The sequence below is a fragment of the Triticum urartu genome, chromosome 2A (assembly GCF_056163025.1).
Source record: "Triticum urartu cultivar PI428250 chromosome 2A, HENAU_Tu73, whole genome shotgun sequence".
Taxonomy (NCBI): domain Eukaryota; kingdom Viridiplantae; phylum Streptophyta; class Magnoliopsida; order Poales; family Poaceae; genus Triticum; species Triticum urartu.
Window position 1 is genome coordinate 40,404,174 of NC_141874.1, and position 14,902 is coordinate 40,419,075.

Here is a 14,902-nt window from a genome sequence, read left to right on the forward strand (position 1 = left end):
ATGGTCGTCCCATCGGTGTCTCATCAGGCTGCAGTTGACTTCGGGCAGTCGGCCTGGTGGAGGAGTCGGCAGCCAGCAGTCAGCCTGGTGGAGTAGTCGGCAGCCAGCAGTCGGACTGGTGGAGCAGTCGGCAGCCAGCAGTCGGCCTGGTGGAGCAGTCGGCAGCCAGCAGTCGGTCTGGTGGAGCAGTCGGCAGCCAGCAGTCGGCCTGGTGGAGCAGTCAACAGCCAGCAGTCGGCAGCCAGCAGTCGGCCTGAGGGGCTTTGCTAGCCCCGATGTCTTGAATTCTTGTCTCGCCGTCTTCGGGGTATCCTTGTCCAATTACTCCGACAGTAGCCCCCAAGCCTCCGGGCAACTTGGCAAAGTTGGGCGGAGGTTTTTTGGCGAGTGTTCATGGAAATGATCATGAAAAAGACAAAGTTAGTCCACGCAGATATATCAAATGTTTGCTTTTAGCATTGCAAGTTTTATGCGGAGGGTGCCCACTCGGTTTCGTCCGAGCCCCCTTAATCGTTTTCGTGTTCCCTCCACTTCTTGGCTTGTGCTCTTACTTGTCGGACAGCCGCTCTGCGGTCTGTGTCTGAGAGTGGGCCGCGAAGTGGAGTGTACAGTACTCAGAGTCTGGGAGCAGATTCAACCGAGTAGATACTTGTAAAGGAAACGACCGGGTCACCCGAACCGTTTTTCTTCCCGCACGTTTTTCGCGTGGGTGGCCTCCAGCGTTCACTCTTGCTAGTCGGACAGCCGCTTTGCAATCTGTTACTAAGAGTGGGCCTTTGGTACCGCGCACGGTACTAAGCCGTCTGCGGGAACTAACGTCTCAGGCCAAGTGGCCAGCCCCCGAGCCAACTCTGGCTGGCGCCGGGGCGAACAGTGATGCGACTGTAATAAAATGCGGAGACAGCCCCCGAGCATCGCTCAGGGTTATCCGTGTTCTTGCAGTGCAAAAATATGCGGGTGAGGATCTCACATTGATTTTCGTGTAGCCGAGGAGGATTTTGCCGAAGACAGCCGGCGTGGCTCAACGCTTGCTGAGCGTGCTGGCGCACCAGCTGGGTGCAGCCTTCGAGCCTCCGGGTGCTCGAAGGGGTCCCGGCCGGTCAGGCTCGACCGGCCAGGCAGCGAGACATCTTGCAGCGCCCTTTTTCTTCTTCTTTCTTTTTTTCTGCCGGCTGCTGACAGCCGGACAAAACTCTTCTCTTGTCTGCAATCTTCCGTGGGGGCGCGTCAGCGCACCCACTGGGTGTAGCCCCCGAGATCTGGGCCGACTGCTGAGCTGTCGGGCCGGATCTCCCGGCAACTACTTTTTTCTTCTTCTTCGCGGGGGCGCGTTAGCGCACCCGCTGGGTGTAGCCCCCGAGATCTGGGCCGACTGCTGAGCTGTCGGGCCGGATCTCCCGGCGACTACTTTGTCTTCTTCGGGGGGCGCGTCAGCGCACCCGCTGGGTGTAGCCCCCGAGATCTGGGCCGCCTGCTGAGCTGTCAGGCCGGATCTCCCGGCAACTACTTTTTTCTTCTTCTTCGCGGGGGCGCATCAGCGCACCCGCTGGGTGTAGCCCCCGAGATCTGGGCCGACTGCTGAGCTGTCGGGCCGGATCTCCCGGCAACTACTTTTTTCTTCTTCTTCGCGCGGGCGCGTCAATGCACCCGCTGGGTGTAGCCCCCGAGATCTGGGCCGACTGCTGAGCTGTCGGGCCGGATCTCCCGGCGACTACTTTGTCTTCTTCTTCGCGGAGGCGCGTCAGCGCACCCGCTGGGTGTAGCCCCCGAGATCTGGGCCGACTGCTGGGCAGTCGGGACGGATCTCCCGGTGACTACTTTGTCTTCTTCTTTTTCTTCTTCAGACGGCTGGGCGGGCGGACCCCGACACAGCAGTCGGGCTCTTTGCAGCCGGCCAGGTAACCAACGGTCGGACGCACATTTCTTTTCTCTCTTTGTTTTTGAGCAGCCGGCTACGCGAGCGGCCCAGCCCACTTTTTCCAGCCGGCCCCTAGGCAATCGGCCTCTTCTTTTTCTTTCTGTCCGGCTCCACGCGGCGAGCCGGACCCTCCTCTCTTTTTTTTCACAGCCAGTCGGCTGGGCACACAGCCCTTGACTCTTTTCTTTAACACTGCTTTGCTCTTTTCTTTGCCCATCCCTGTGTGGGCAGTCGGCCACAACAGGAGCCGACAGCGGGCGAGCGGGGAGCCGGACGGTGCGGCGCGGCACATCCGGCCGCGAAGCGGGGCGCCGGCTGGGGCGGAGGAGGAGCCGACCAGGGGCGCAGGCGCGCGGGAGGCGGCAGGCGTGCGGGAGGCTGTGTGCTGGCGAGGACGAGAGGACGGCAAGCGGTGATGCGGGCGCGGGCCGAATGGGGCCTGCAGGCGCGGTAGGCGGACGCGAGCGCGACCAGGCGGAGGAGGAGGCCGGAGCCGGCCAGGCCCGCCGCAGCCGGCGCGGGAGCAGGCAGACACGCGCGTGCGGAGCAGGGGAGCCGCGCCGCGGACGAAGGCGGGCGAGCAGGCAAGGCCGGCAGGCGCAGGAGCCGCAGTCGGCCGGGGCGGCGGTGGTTGGCCACAGCGGTGAGGCGGACAGCCCTCCCGCTCGAGGTGGTGCGCGGGGAAGCCGGCACGGGGAGGAACCGGCGCAGGGCGGGCCAGCGTCGGGGAATCGGCCCAAGCACCGGGAGCGGGACGAGGCCGAGCAAACGCGTGGTCACCCGACCGAGCAGCCGGTGCGGTCGCCGCATGTGCGAGCGAGGTGGGACGACCACAGGGAAGAGCCGTGGCGAAGGCAACCCGCCGGGACGCGCGGACCCGGCAGGAGCGGGGCGAGGCGCGCAGGGGAGGAGCAGTGAGCGGGATCTACAGGGAGCCTGCCGGCGCGCGAGGCAGGAGCAACGCGCGGGGGCTGCAGGGAGCCCGCCGGGCGAGCTTGAGGCGGCACTAGGGCATGGGCGCAGACGACGGCCGCAGCTCGGGCGGCGCCGGCTGGAAAGGCGAGGCGGCGAGCAGGACGCAGCCGCGGCGATGCGGGCGTGGCGTCGTGGAGGAGGCCAGCTGGGTCGCGGACGGAGCCGGCCCAGCGCGGGCCGCATCGCGCGGAGGCCGCGGGGGCGGAGCCGGGAGCCGGTCAGTGTGGTCGAGGCAGCTGGGAGCCGGCGCCGCGACGGCCGGGCATGCGGGGGCGGGAGCCGGAGCGGGACCCGACGCGCGCGGCAAGTGCCAGCCGTGGGACGGGAGCCGGCCGCGGGGCGGAGCCGCGAGGGCGTACGCTGAGAGACCCGGGGTCGGGGTGGAGCAGAGCGGAGGCGATGCCGTGCATGGCCATTATCTGAACATTGTCTGGATATCATCTGATCAATGTTCAGACTATCCAACTAGTATCTGACTCGCATCTCAACTATGCATGGGTGTATGGGGTAGTCTGGGTAGTATTCCCTCCGTTCCTAAATACTTGTCTTTCTAGGCATTTCAACAAGTGACTACATACGGAGCAAAATGAGTGAATCTACGCTCTAAAATATGTCTACATACATCCGTATGTAGTAGTTATTTGAAATGTCTAGAAAGACAAATATTTAGGAACGGAGGGAGTAGTATTTTGCTAGTGTATGAGATATATCTGGTTCGCATCCGACCAATATACAGGGATTATGTGGCTAGTATCTGGGAGATGTATGACTAGAGTTTGACTTGCATCTAGCTAGCTTGCATAGATGGTATGTGGAGGACCGAAAGCGCATTCCGGCCAGAGCAAGGCATAGCGCGGAGAGGAACAGACGCAAGCGGCGCGTGGATGAACGCAGCCGACCGAAGTGAGGCCCGGCGCGGCGCGCGCACGGACGGACGGCCAGCGTTGTGGTGGTGATGACGAAGAGGCCGATGGCGAGGACGCGCCACCCCTCGCGGCCGCTCTAGGGGCGGGTCGATGTCGAGCCCCCGAGTGCTACCGGAAAGACGGCGCGACGCCGCGGCCGTGGCGATGAAGAAAAAAGGGTCCCGCCCGGACTGCGAAACCAGCAGCAGCGCGGTAGCATAGTACCGCCCCAAGGTGGGCGCCAAATGTCATGGTATTCTCACGGGGGGTGCAAGACGACATATGCCACAAGGTGGCTTCGTGTGAGGGCAAGACTGCTGCCGGAATATCCGGGGACGGGTATGCGAGTAGCACGCGCTAGTTTACCCAGGTTCGGGGTTCTCCGGAGAGATAACACCCCTACTCCTGCATGTCTGAGTATATCTGGTATATCTGGTACAGAGTTGCTCCTGGAGCTGTATCTGAAAGCAGTGCCACAGGCATCTGGTTTCATATATGCATGTATATGGCATGCTCTAGTGGCCGGCCATGCTCATGGCCGTGAGCATGTGTATGCTCATGCGTGTGTGTGGATGGCTTGCTAGCTAGCTCTCTTGCTAGCTAGCTTGCTTGTGTGTGTGCGTGAGTGAGTCCATCCCCTGATGGATGGATGTGTGCCTATATATATAGGAGTTGGCATGGGTGGTAGTGGCTTTGGTTGTAAGCTACCTTGGGTAGCTTACAAGCCAAGCTATGTAGGCATGGCTAGTGGCATGGTGCATGTCATGCTTGTCCCCTGGGGTACTTTATAAATCAGTACCCAGGGGACACGGTACACTATAGATGACGTCGCGGTATGGTCATCCCGTCGGTGTCTCGTCAGACTGCAGTTGACTTCGGGCAGTCGGCCTGGTGGAGGAGTCGGCAGCCAGCAGTCGGCCTGATGGAGGAGTCGGCAGCCAGCAGTCGGCCTGGTGGAGGATTCGGCAGCCAGCAGTCGGCCTGGTGGAGCAGTCGGGAGCCAGCAGTCGGCCCGGTGGAGCAGTCGACAGCCAGCAGTCGGCCTGGTGGAGCAGTCGGCAGCCAGCAGTCGGCCTGGTGGAGCAGTCAACAGCCAGCAGTCGGCCTGAGGGGCTTTGCTAGCCCCGATGTCTTGAATTCTTGTCTCGCCGTCTTCGGGGTATCCGTGTTCAATTACTCCGACAAATATGAGAGATATGCATATCTGCCCCATTTGCTGTATAAATTTTGTCATGGCCTTGGTAGGGCTCGTGTGAAGTGAGCTTTCCGAGCTCGCTTGTCAAGTGATCCGTCGTGCCAGTATTCATGTACCAGCTAGAATCAACAGGGTAGGATGGATTGTACCCTTGCGGAGCCTGTCCGTGCGTCGCCATGGCAGCCTGACGTTCATTGTTGCGTCCATCATTGCCTATACCCAGAAAATCACGCTTAAAGTGTTTATGACAACGGGAGGCTAGGTGGCCCGGGATACCACACAACTGACATGGAGGCGATTTCCCTAGGCGCCACACACCGGGCAACTAGAGCGAGGGTTCCTCTGGCCCCCTTGACGACCACCAACCACGCCGGAGTAAGCCAGTGCCTTCTGTGAAGGACTGGAGAGTAGTGGCGGCTTGCTGCTGGCACCACTAGGCGGGCAGAAGCGAGGGCTGTTGCGGTACGCGGCGTTTCTGGAGGAGTGGTCGGTGTAGACCTCCACTGCGCGCCGAGTCTCAAGAAGGTCTTCCGTCGCAAGGAGGCGAGCGTAAAGATCACGCGGCGCAATCGGGGTGTCGCGTCCGTGAACCGCCTCAACAAGCGAATCATATTCACAGTCAAGGCCATTGAGAACAAACGAAGTAAATTCCTCGTCGCCTAGTGGACGTCCAATCGAGGTGACTGTGTCGGAGAGGGCCTTGATCTTGTTGAAGAAGACGGAAGCAGAGAGGTCACGTTTCTTCATGTCTTGTAGCTGTTGACGGATCGCCATAAAGTGTGCGGTTGACTGAGAGGCAAAACTCCCCTCGAGCACCAACCATGCATCTTGAGAGGTAGCAGCAAAGAGAACCATGCCGGCAATCCCTTCAGAGAGAGACGAGCGGATGGCGGAGAGGATCGCCTGGTCTTGAGCAAGCCAGACGCGGTACGCCGGATTGATGCAAGCACCACTAGACCCGGTTGTTGAAAGCAACTGCACGGGGCAGGGCAACGTTCTGTCGATGAACCCTTCGAGGTAGTGGCTGCGAAGGAGCGGAAGAAACTAGGAACGCCAATAGAGATAGACAGTGGCGGAGCTAGCGTATAGCCGTTGGGTTCAGTTGAACCCAACGATCTTTTTGCTGCATGTACGTGTATATGGGTACGAGTTTATTATGAACCCAATAAAAACTCACGCCTGAACCCATCGAACTTGGAACGCACCAGCCTGCTTTTCGGCCCCTTAAAAATTTATCAAATGAATGCCCAACCAAAAGCCCATAAATGGTTGTAAAAAAACAAACAAAAAAGCCCACAAATGGTTGTAAAAAACAAAACAAAAAAGCCCACAACTAAATGCGCTAATGTGTAGTACTCTGCAGGCCACAAAAGCGAGCCTCTCGTCTCCCCTGTCCCCTGTTTGCAGTCTGCACCCACATCACGAGATCTCTCCTGTGCCCCCTCAGAAAAAAAAAAGAGATCTCTCCTGTGATGTTCGCTCATCATCCGGCCGCCAAAGGAAAGGTCGGCAGCGACAATTGCAGTATATATTTGAAGGTAATCAAATCACATCCACATCTCTTGCCTTGTACATCTCCTATTTAGCCTAGTAGCCTAATTCAACGCCTTTGCCCTAGTTTTCTAATTGATTTTTCCCTAAATTTTGATCGATCTAGACTATGGCGACATTTCTCAAAGAGAATCCATCATCAGATGCAAATGGTACCCTTTACCCCTTCACTGGAGGTAATTGTTGTGTTCTGGAGCTGGGATGAAGCAATTTTAATCCAGACGATAGAGATGAAAGGCGGTGCCTGATCCACCCCGTTTCGTAGTTATGACTAGGTTTGAGTTTAAACTAGTCCCTACTCTTATGGGCGTATGCGGGACGCCGCCCTGCATCCCTACAGACAAGGAAACTACTAGGTCGAATATGAGCCAAATATGATACCCAATGAGCAATGTGTTATCTATACGGGCACCCACCTTATCTATGAACACCTCATGTGGTCCCAAAAAAATCATTAACCTCAAGCTAATCCTGTTTGTCTAACCTAATTTTTTTCCTTGGGGAGGAAAAACCTTGATGGGGATGGGAATTTTTTTGTCCCCACAAACCGGGATGTCCATGGAAAAGGGGTCACTAGGACACAGTTGTCGGCAAGCAATCCCACCTAGGTAATCGCATTGCTGTCATAAAACGAGTGAACCCAATGGCTAAATTTTCTAGCTCCGCCCCTGGAGATAGTTGTCGGCGGTGAGCTTGACCGTGAGGAGGTGAGCAAAGTGAAACGGCGCCGGCAGCGACGCCTCAGCCATCACGGGTTCAACGGTAGCGGCGGTCGCCAGAGCAGTCAAAGAGCCATGACCGATGGAGGGGGTGGTAAGTAGGCGCCCGTTGGTGAAGAAGGACTGAGCGGCCGGTGGGTTGTTGGAGAACATGGCCCCGGCGGCTAGGGTTTCGATGGTGAACTGCGGAAGACCGGCGGTAGAGCTTGACGTGGAGCCGCCGGCTAAGAGCGTCTGGAGAGTTGGGGGGGAGGCCGAAGGCAGCGGAGGAGCCAGGTGCGCCGGAGGACGCCATTGTGAGAAGCGAACGAGGGCGACGGCAGCACCGTGGACGGGCACAAGCTAGCACACAGGGGCGTGGATGGATTTGAGATGAGGCTAGCTAGCTACGTACGGCAGATCGAATCGATCGATCAAGTCGGCGATGCTTGCGGCAGCGGCGGAGCGTAGGTAGGATCGATTAGTCTGATACCATATTAGACTTAGGGTTTGGTTTGGGTCGGTTTAACCTCTAAAGGTGGCCTGGTACATATATTTATATAAGGGACATGTACAAATACAAGGTATGTATGGAAGCTATAAACTAACCTAAATACAAAGTCTAACAGATCCTCTGACATACGGCCTTCTGATGCTGAGTCACTGACGTGTGGGCCTGAGGCAACATGTCAGTAGGCGCCACGGCACGTCAGGGAAGCCTCGTCCCCATCCACCCACCAGTTATGGTAACACACGTAAACACTCATATATATACGTGCATACACTCGTCCATATAAATGCACATATACATGCGTTTTCTCTATGAGCATCTTTAAGAGACTAATCCGGCATATCATTATGAGATTTATGACGTCATTATAGATGCCTCGTAGTCAACGGAGACATTTTTTTTATTAAACATGCATCGTCGAAAATGCTGAAATAAATCTTGAAAAATGCGAGCACCAGACTTGAACCTGGTGGGCTGGATTGGTTCGCACCAGTTATGACTGTTATTTTAACGTGGCTGGCAGGTCGTCTCTAGCAATTCAAGGCACCAGAACAAAATGCAAAACGAGACCTTAAATTTAAATGGGCACTGTTTTGATATCGAGTTGCTGCTTCTAGTCTGTTTTTTTTTTCTTGTGTGTGTCATGGTTACTTTGAGTTCTATATTGTAAGCTACAACTACTATTCACCGAGAAATTAAAGATCCGACTAAGAATCAATGGCGAATTTGAATTGCATTGCTACTGTAGTTGTTCCTCCCATCCACCCTCGCAGCTTACAAAAATGTTCCAGGCGAGCATAAGACACTAACATGGTACTCCCTCCGTCTCAAAATTCTTGTCTTAGATTTATCTAAATACGGATGTATCAAGTCACGTTTTAGTATTAGATACATCTGTATCTAGACGAATCTAAGACAAGAATTTTGGGACGAAGAGAGTATTAATTAATAGACAATTACAAGGCCTAGTGGGCCCACTCCTGACCTGCAAGCAATCTTAAAAAAAGCCATTTAGGACGTGTCTGGTTCTTGTCACCTTGTCCCAAGCCAGAGCACGCAAAAACTTTTGTCACTGAGACTCAAAATCCTCCCAGGTTGTGGCTTAGGATCAGCTTCGCTCCATTCGACAAGAACTTGAGCAATTGTACGATGATCCCATTGCCAGACACCAGGGCGAAGAACCTTAACAGGAACCTTCACATTAACATTAAGAGAAGGTAGCCTTGTAGTCACCTGATGAGTTGGACTGTTGGAGGCATGAATTGCTTTAGTTGAGACATTTGAAACATCGGATGGATGCGACTGAAAACTCAAAGCTCAAGCTTGCATACGACATAACCAATCTTCTGAAGAATTTTGTACGGGCCATAGAATTTGAACGTTAACTTATTATGAGCACGATGAATAACCGAAGATTGAACATATGTTTGTAGCTTTAAGAATACTATATCCCCTTCTAGGAAAACTCTCTCCGTTCTCTTCTTGCCTGCTTGAATAACCACTCTGTCGTGCATCCATTGTTGTATATCAACTGTAACAACTGAATTTGAAGCTGAGAAGTGTAAGATGCCAAAACATCTTGGAACATGGATAAAGAATTTCAGAAAGTGACTTCCCCGGGGCAAAATGCCAGATAGTGGGGATAACTTCGATTTAGTGGATTTTGTCATTAACGATCTGACTATACCATACCAGGCGAAGTGACTTCCCCGGGGCAAAATGCCAGATAGTGGGGATAACTTCGATTTAGTGGATTTTGTCATTAACGATCTGACTATACCATACCAGGCGACATGCCTCGAAAACTAATCTCAGTTTGGGGAAGTTTTCGGGTGGTTTTGGAAGCTTCTAGAGGCTTTGAACCTTTTTTTTGGTTCTCTGTTTGTTTTTTATTTTCCATATTCTCTTTCTCTTTTTCATTTTCTTTTTTCAGATCCACGAACTTTTTTCAAATGTGTGAACTTTTTCAAAATCCAGAAAATTTCCTCAAATTTGTAAAACTTTGCCAAATTCATGAACATTTTTGTCAAACTCATGAACTTTTTTAAAATTATCCATCATTTTTAGAATTTTGTGAAGTTTCTTTAAATCTTCAGACATTTTCTAATTTACTAATCTTTTCATCTACATAAAATCAGAGGGTCATTTTTTTTAATTCAAAAAAAGCGAGCTGAGCCTAGCTAATCGTAGTGCCAGGTTGGCCTGTGGCCTATGCTCGCATGCGAGAGGCCGAATGTCCTGAAGAAAGGCGCTCTCTCCTCAAGGCCTCGTGCTATGCCATGAGTTTATCACCCGAATAGGTCGGCCTATTTTGCTCTCGGCCAGGCGTCAGGTGCAGTTTTTGATGCGCATGGGCATCCAATATCCAATAGGGGGACAAACGACGAAGAGGCGCTTTCATGCACGTTTATGTCCCGCTTCCTGCGAGACAGCAAACCGTGTTACCTGCTAGGAACCGGTAGTGGGCCGACCCACTAACCACGTGGTCCTGTCGTGATTATGTCGTATGAACCGGTGAGATCCGGCTGGAATCCTCGCCGTCGTCACCCTCCTAGCCGCACAAGTCTCCGCCTCTGCAGGATCTAACTCCTCTTTGGTGGCGAGTTGCAAACTCTCTTTTCTGAAACAAAGGCTCAGTTGCATAAAACGTGAACACGGAGGGGGGTTGCTCTCGACCGTATGATGAAGAGTCAATCCGACGGACACAAAGACGACGAGCGCTCACACGCGATCAGTTGCAGAAAACGTGAACACGGAGGTGGTTGCTCTCGACCGTATGATGAAGAGCCAATCCGACCGACATAAAGACGACGGACACTCGTACGCGATCAGTCGGCTGAAGGTAAGCGTTTCCCAAAATATGATTGCAAAATGTAAAAGCATAAAAGGGAAAGAGCAAAATAGGAAGGCCTTGGACAGCAACGGTGGCGCGCACAAGCCTAGATGGAAGGGCGCTGGATGGGTGATGCCGCTGGCCAGGGCAATGGATTTGTTCCAGCAATGTGTGGAATTGTTCCATAGCGTATGGCTGCATGCATCCTCACGGGTGGGCAAGCACTTGTTTCGGTCTGGCCTCCCCTCGCCGGTGGGCGGGCGCTCAGGCGGTGGTGGTGATCTAGATTTTGATTGGCCTATTTGGTGGTGGATGCAAAATAGCTTTGACCTCCTACGGCTCCATGGCGGTTGTGGCCACTGAAAATCTTTGTGAGGGTTCATCTTTCTAGATTCGGTGCTTCGGCGCTGAGATGCAAACTATGGATGGCGGCTTGACGCAGAGGAATGGTTGTGCAGCGTTGGTAGCGTGTAGCTGTTCGGATTGCGGAAAAGTTTTGGTAACGTCACATGAATGACTACAATGGTGGTGCTTCTCGAGCACCTAGTATCGAGCTCCGGGGTGAAAGCCCAGGTCTGACCCGAGTTGGTTATACCTGACAATGGCGACATTCATACGTCGTTACCTTGTTGAAGGCATTGCTCAGATATGCTCGGACCGTTTCTTCAAGGTGAAAACCTAGATTCTATCCTCCGATGGTTGGATCCGGTGACGCGGGCGCCTAAGTGTCGCTCCCTTTATGAAGGCGTTGCTGTTGAAGAATCTCGTCGTTTACGTGTTGTCATGAGATGGTTGGTGCGGATATGGTCTTTCCTATAGTTTGCCGATCAATGGTCTGATCACTTAGTTTTTTTCTTTTTTTTCCTCGCCTATGCATAGTTTTGGTCTTATATGACTTTGTTATTTGCCCGCGTGTGCTTTTATGTGTGTTAGTGTTGGTTGTGTGCATCCTACCTATGCAGAGGCCGAGTGTGTGCTCATTATATTTGTATTCTCTTGATACTTTGTTTTGAGCCAATAAAATCCATTCTTTATCGAAAAAATAGGGAGAGAAAATGAAAGGAGTATATAAAAGAAAAAGAAAAAGACGCGCCGAGTTGGGATAAGATAAGATCCAGCCAGCACACAAGCGAACCCAGGCCCATCAACTCCAGAGAAAAAGGAAAGCTGAGTCGGCTTCATCTCCGTCTTCACCGTTTGCGCCGCCGCCGTCTCCGGTCATATGCTGGGTTCCGAAGGTTTGGTCGACTTCACGTCTTCACCACGTCCTTTGCTCTCCCCTCTCCTCCCCCTTGATAAGTAATGTGTTGTTCTTCCCAACCATCAGATTAATACCAATCTAGGGCACGCAATCGCCATCGCAATCGCCGTCGCGCCATGGAGCAATCTAAGTCGATTTTGATGTGCACCCCGAATTCGGTGCAAGTCACCCACGTGTTCGACATCTTCGGTTACAGCAAGCACAGGGGCATGGACAACGAGAAGTTCATCAGGTCCGGTACTTTCTCCGTCGGCGGCCACGACTGGTCCATCCGCTTCTACCCAGACGAGTACAACACAGAAAAAGTCGAAAAGGATTATGTTTCAGTTTATCTCGAGCGCATGAGCAAGGGAGCCAAGGTGCGGGGGTCCTGCGACCTGCGGTTGGTCGACCACAGCACCGGAATATCGGCTTCAGTGCACAAGACAGAGCTGAGGACCTTTGATCCGGCTGACCTCAGTAAGTTTGCTCCACAGACTAGTAATTTCAAAAGGAGAGAGGATGTTGAGTCTGCATTCCTCGCGAACGATCGCCTCACGATCGAATGCATTGTCATTGTTATCAAAGAGCCATGCGTGACTGAATCCAAACCGTTCCCAAAATCGAGGTGCCGGTGCCACCCTCCGACATCGCCGAGCATCTCGGCAAGCTTCTGAAAGACGACGAGGGATTCGATGTCACTTTCTGTGTTCGAAGAAAGACCATCGGTGCTCACAGGTCCATACTCGCCGCCCGGTCACCTGTCTTCAAAGCGGAGCTCTTTGGGCCGATGAGGGAGGCGAAGACACCGCGGCGTGTTACCATCAAAGACATGCAACCTGATATTTTCACTGCCCTGCTCCATTTCATATATACCGATTCTTTGCCCGATGGTGATAAGAATACTGATATGATCCGGCATTTACTGGTGGCTGCAGACAGATATGCCATGGAGAGGCTCAAGCTGGCTTGCCAAAGTATCCTTTGCGAGAATCTGAACGTGGACACCGTGGCAACCACATGGGCTTTGGCTGACCAGCATAGCTGCGACAAGCTTAGGGATGCTTGCCTTGAATACATCGCTTATTCGAATGCCATGGATGCTGTGGTGGAAACCCCAGGCTATAAGAATCTCAAAGTGACTGACCCGTCTCTCATAGTGGATCTGTTGGAGAGGACAACAAAGGTTCGCAATGCATGACTTGTTTTGCCTGACCTATATATGTGCCGGTTTTTGTTAAATCGCATGTTAACATTATTATCGGGATAGTCAGCACATGTGGATTCTCAAGTTTTATGAATGGTGCGCTAGTTTTCCTAGATCAGCCCATCCAAAACTGAACCTGTAAATGATTAGTTTAGTCTTGAAGTTTGATTTATCAGGTTGCAGCTGATTTTAGCCATCGATCAGATGAATATACAGACTGAGTGCTTTCTTGCGAGTTTAAGGTTCTCACTGCATGAAAGTTACTGTTAATCTTAAGCAAAACTTGTCTTTCTTTTGAGCATTTTATACCCATATGGTCTACATTTGAATGTAATGCTATGAGGCCTTCTCTATCACAACGGAACAGTGCCAATCACAACAATAGCGTGCTACTCCTGGAATTAAACACCATTAGTAGGATTCACATCTACGCTGTCACAGTGCTCGGTGTGTGTTGCCTTGAAAATTTAATTCCAACATACATAGTTACATTAAGCCAGTTGGGAGCATCATATATCATTTACATTATGAAATATTTTGGAGGCCTGTTTGTTATGAGTGTATCATTCAATAAAACAGTTGTTTCTCTACAATTTTTCATGCTTGAAAAAGCTAGTCAGACCTCTAGATTAATGAACCGAAGATGGAATTTGTGCAGTGAATCCTTTTGTTGATTATCTATCCAAGCATCACTTCTTTTTGAGTTTATGGGATTCGCCCTGTTCATAGACAATCTATGATTAATTGAAACCTGAGACCTAGAGGTCAGTAATATTTGATTTGGGTTCTGCTCTATACTGTGACTGTAACTTGTCACATTAATGAAACTAGGCAAATATTTTGCCCCCGGTCATACATAATAGGTACAATCTACAAATAGTAATTGTATTAGACAATTGTATTAGACAATTGTATTGTACCTATTATTTTACAATGACAAGTGCAAAACCATCTGTATTATTGGTTGTCGCTTGTCAGTGTGACATATATGGTCTGAGTGTGACATATATGGTCTGAGTCGAAGGGGACAATGTCAGTTAAAGGAACAGAGGCAGCATCACCTTGCCCCACCTTACGTATTTGTTTTCATGTATATATGTACGGTGATTTCAGCTTATATTTCTACTAGAAAGCTTAAAGTTTCAGTGTTTTAATGTTGCCTTTAATCTGAGTATGTTGCACGCCTCTTGATGTAAATTTAGCTCTATGCATTATTCAGTCATAATGATGGTCTGTTTATGAGCTACACTTGGTTGTGAGACTCATTGACACACCAGTTTTCTGTGGACTGGCAGATAACTGAAGATGGGTTGCTTCTTGTGTTAAGACCGCATGTGTGAACCCTATTTCTTGTTTGATTTTCATATCTTGTCATGATTGCGGAAGAACGACATATTATCGCTAGATTTTGTGACCTGATAACTAAGAAGTACCAATTAATGATAATGAGCTAGACTTGAGGAGAAGGTTCTAGACGAATCAAAGATGACCATAGAAGGCTATTTATAGAGAACTCTAGAATTGTGGAAATTCTAGAGCAATATCTGTTGGTGTAGTTGCAAATATCCTAGAAACTTTATCTGTCATGCAGACTATAAATAAACACTAGGCGTGGCTAGTGGCAAATCTAGACACAATATCTATACTAAAAATACTAGTAAGGTACACGTGCATTGCACGCATGAGATTTAGCAATCAAATTATGAATAAATACAACATTATAGCATGTAAGCTTTGAGTTATATATGCGTGATGTAGATGTTCATTTAATACTTATAGTTCATCTCATTCAAAATCATTTAGCTTTCATAAAAAAGCTAATCTATTTTAGGATTCATGGAATTGTGCGTTGTAAAGCATAAAGTAAAA

At 51.3% G+C, this 14,902-nt stretch overlaps 1 pseudogene across 1 annotated transcript; it reads left to right on the forward strand.

Annotated features, from left to right (window-relative positions):
• Positions 1-11,693: 11,693 nt before the first annotated feature.
• LOC125534841 (BTB/POZ and MATH domain-containing protein 1 pseudogene) lies at positions 11,694-14,640 on the forward strand (annotated as a pseudogene). The gene is made up of 2 exons (XR_015615638.1): positions 11,694-11,824; positions 11,914-14,640. The product of XR_015615638.1 is annotated as a BTB/POZ and MATH domain-containing protein 1 pseudogene (transcript).
• Positions 14,641-14,902: the final 262 nt, after the last annotated feature.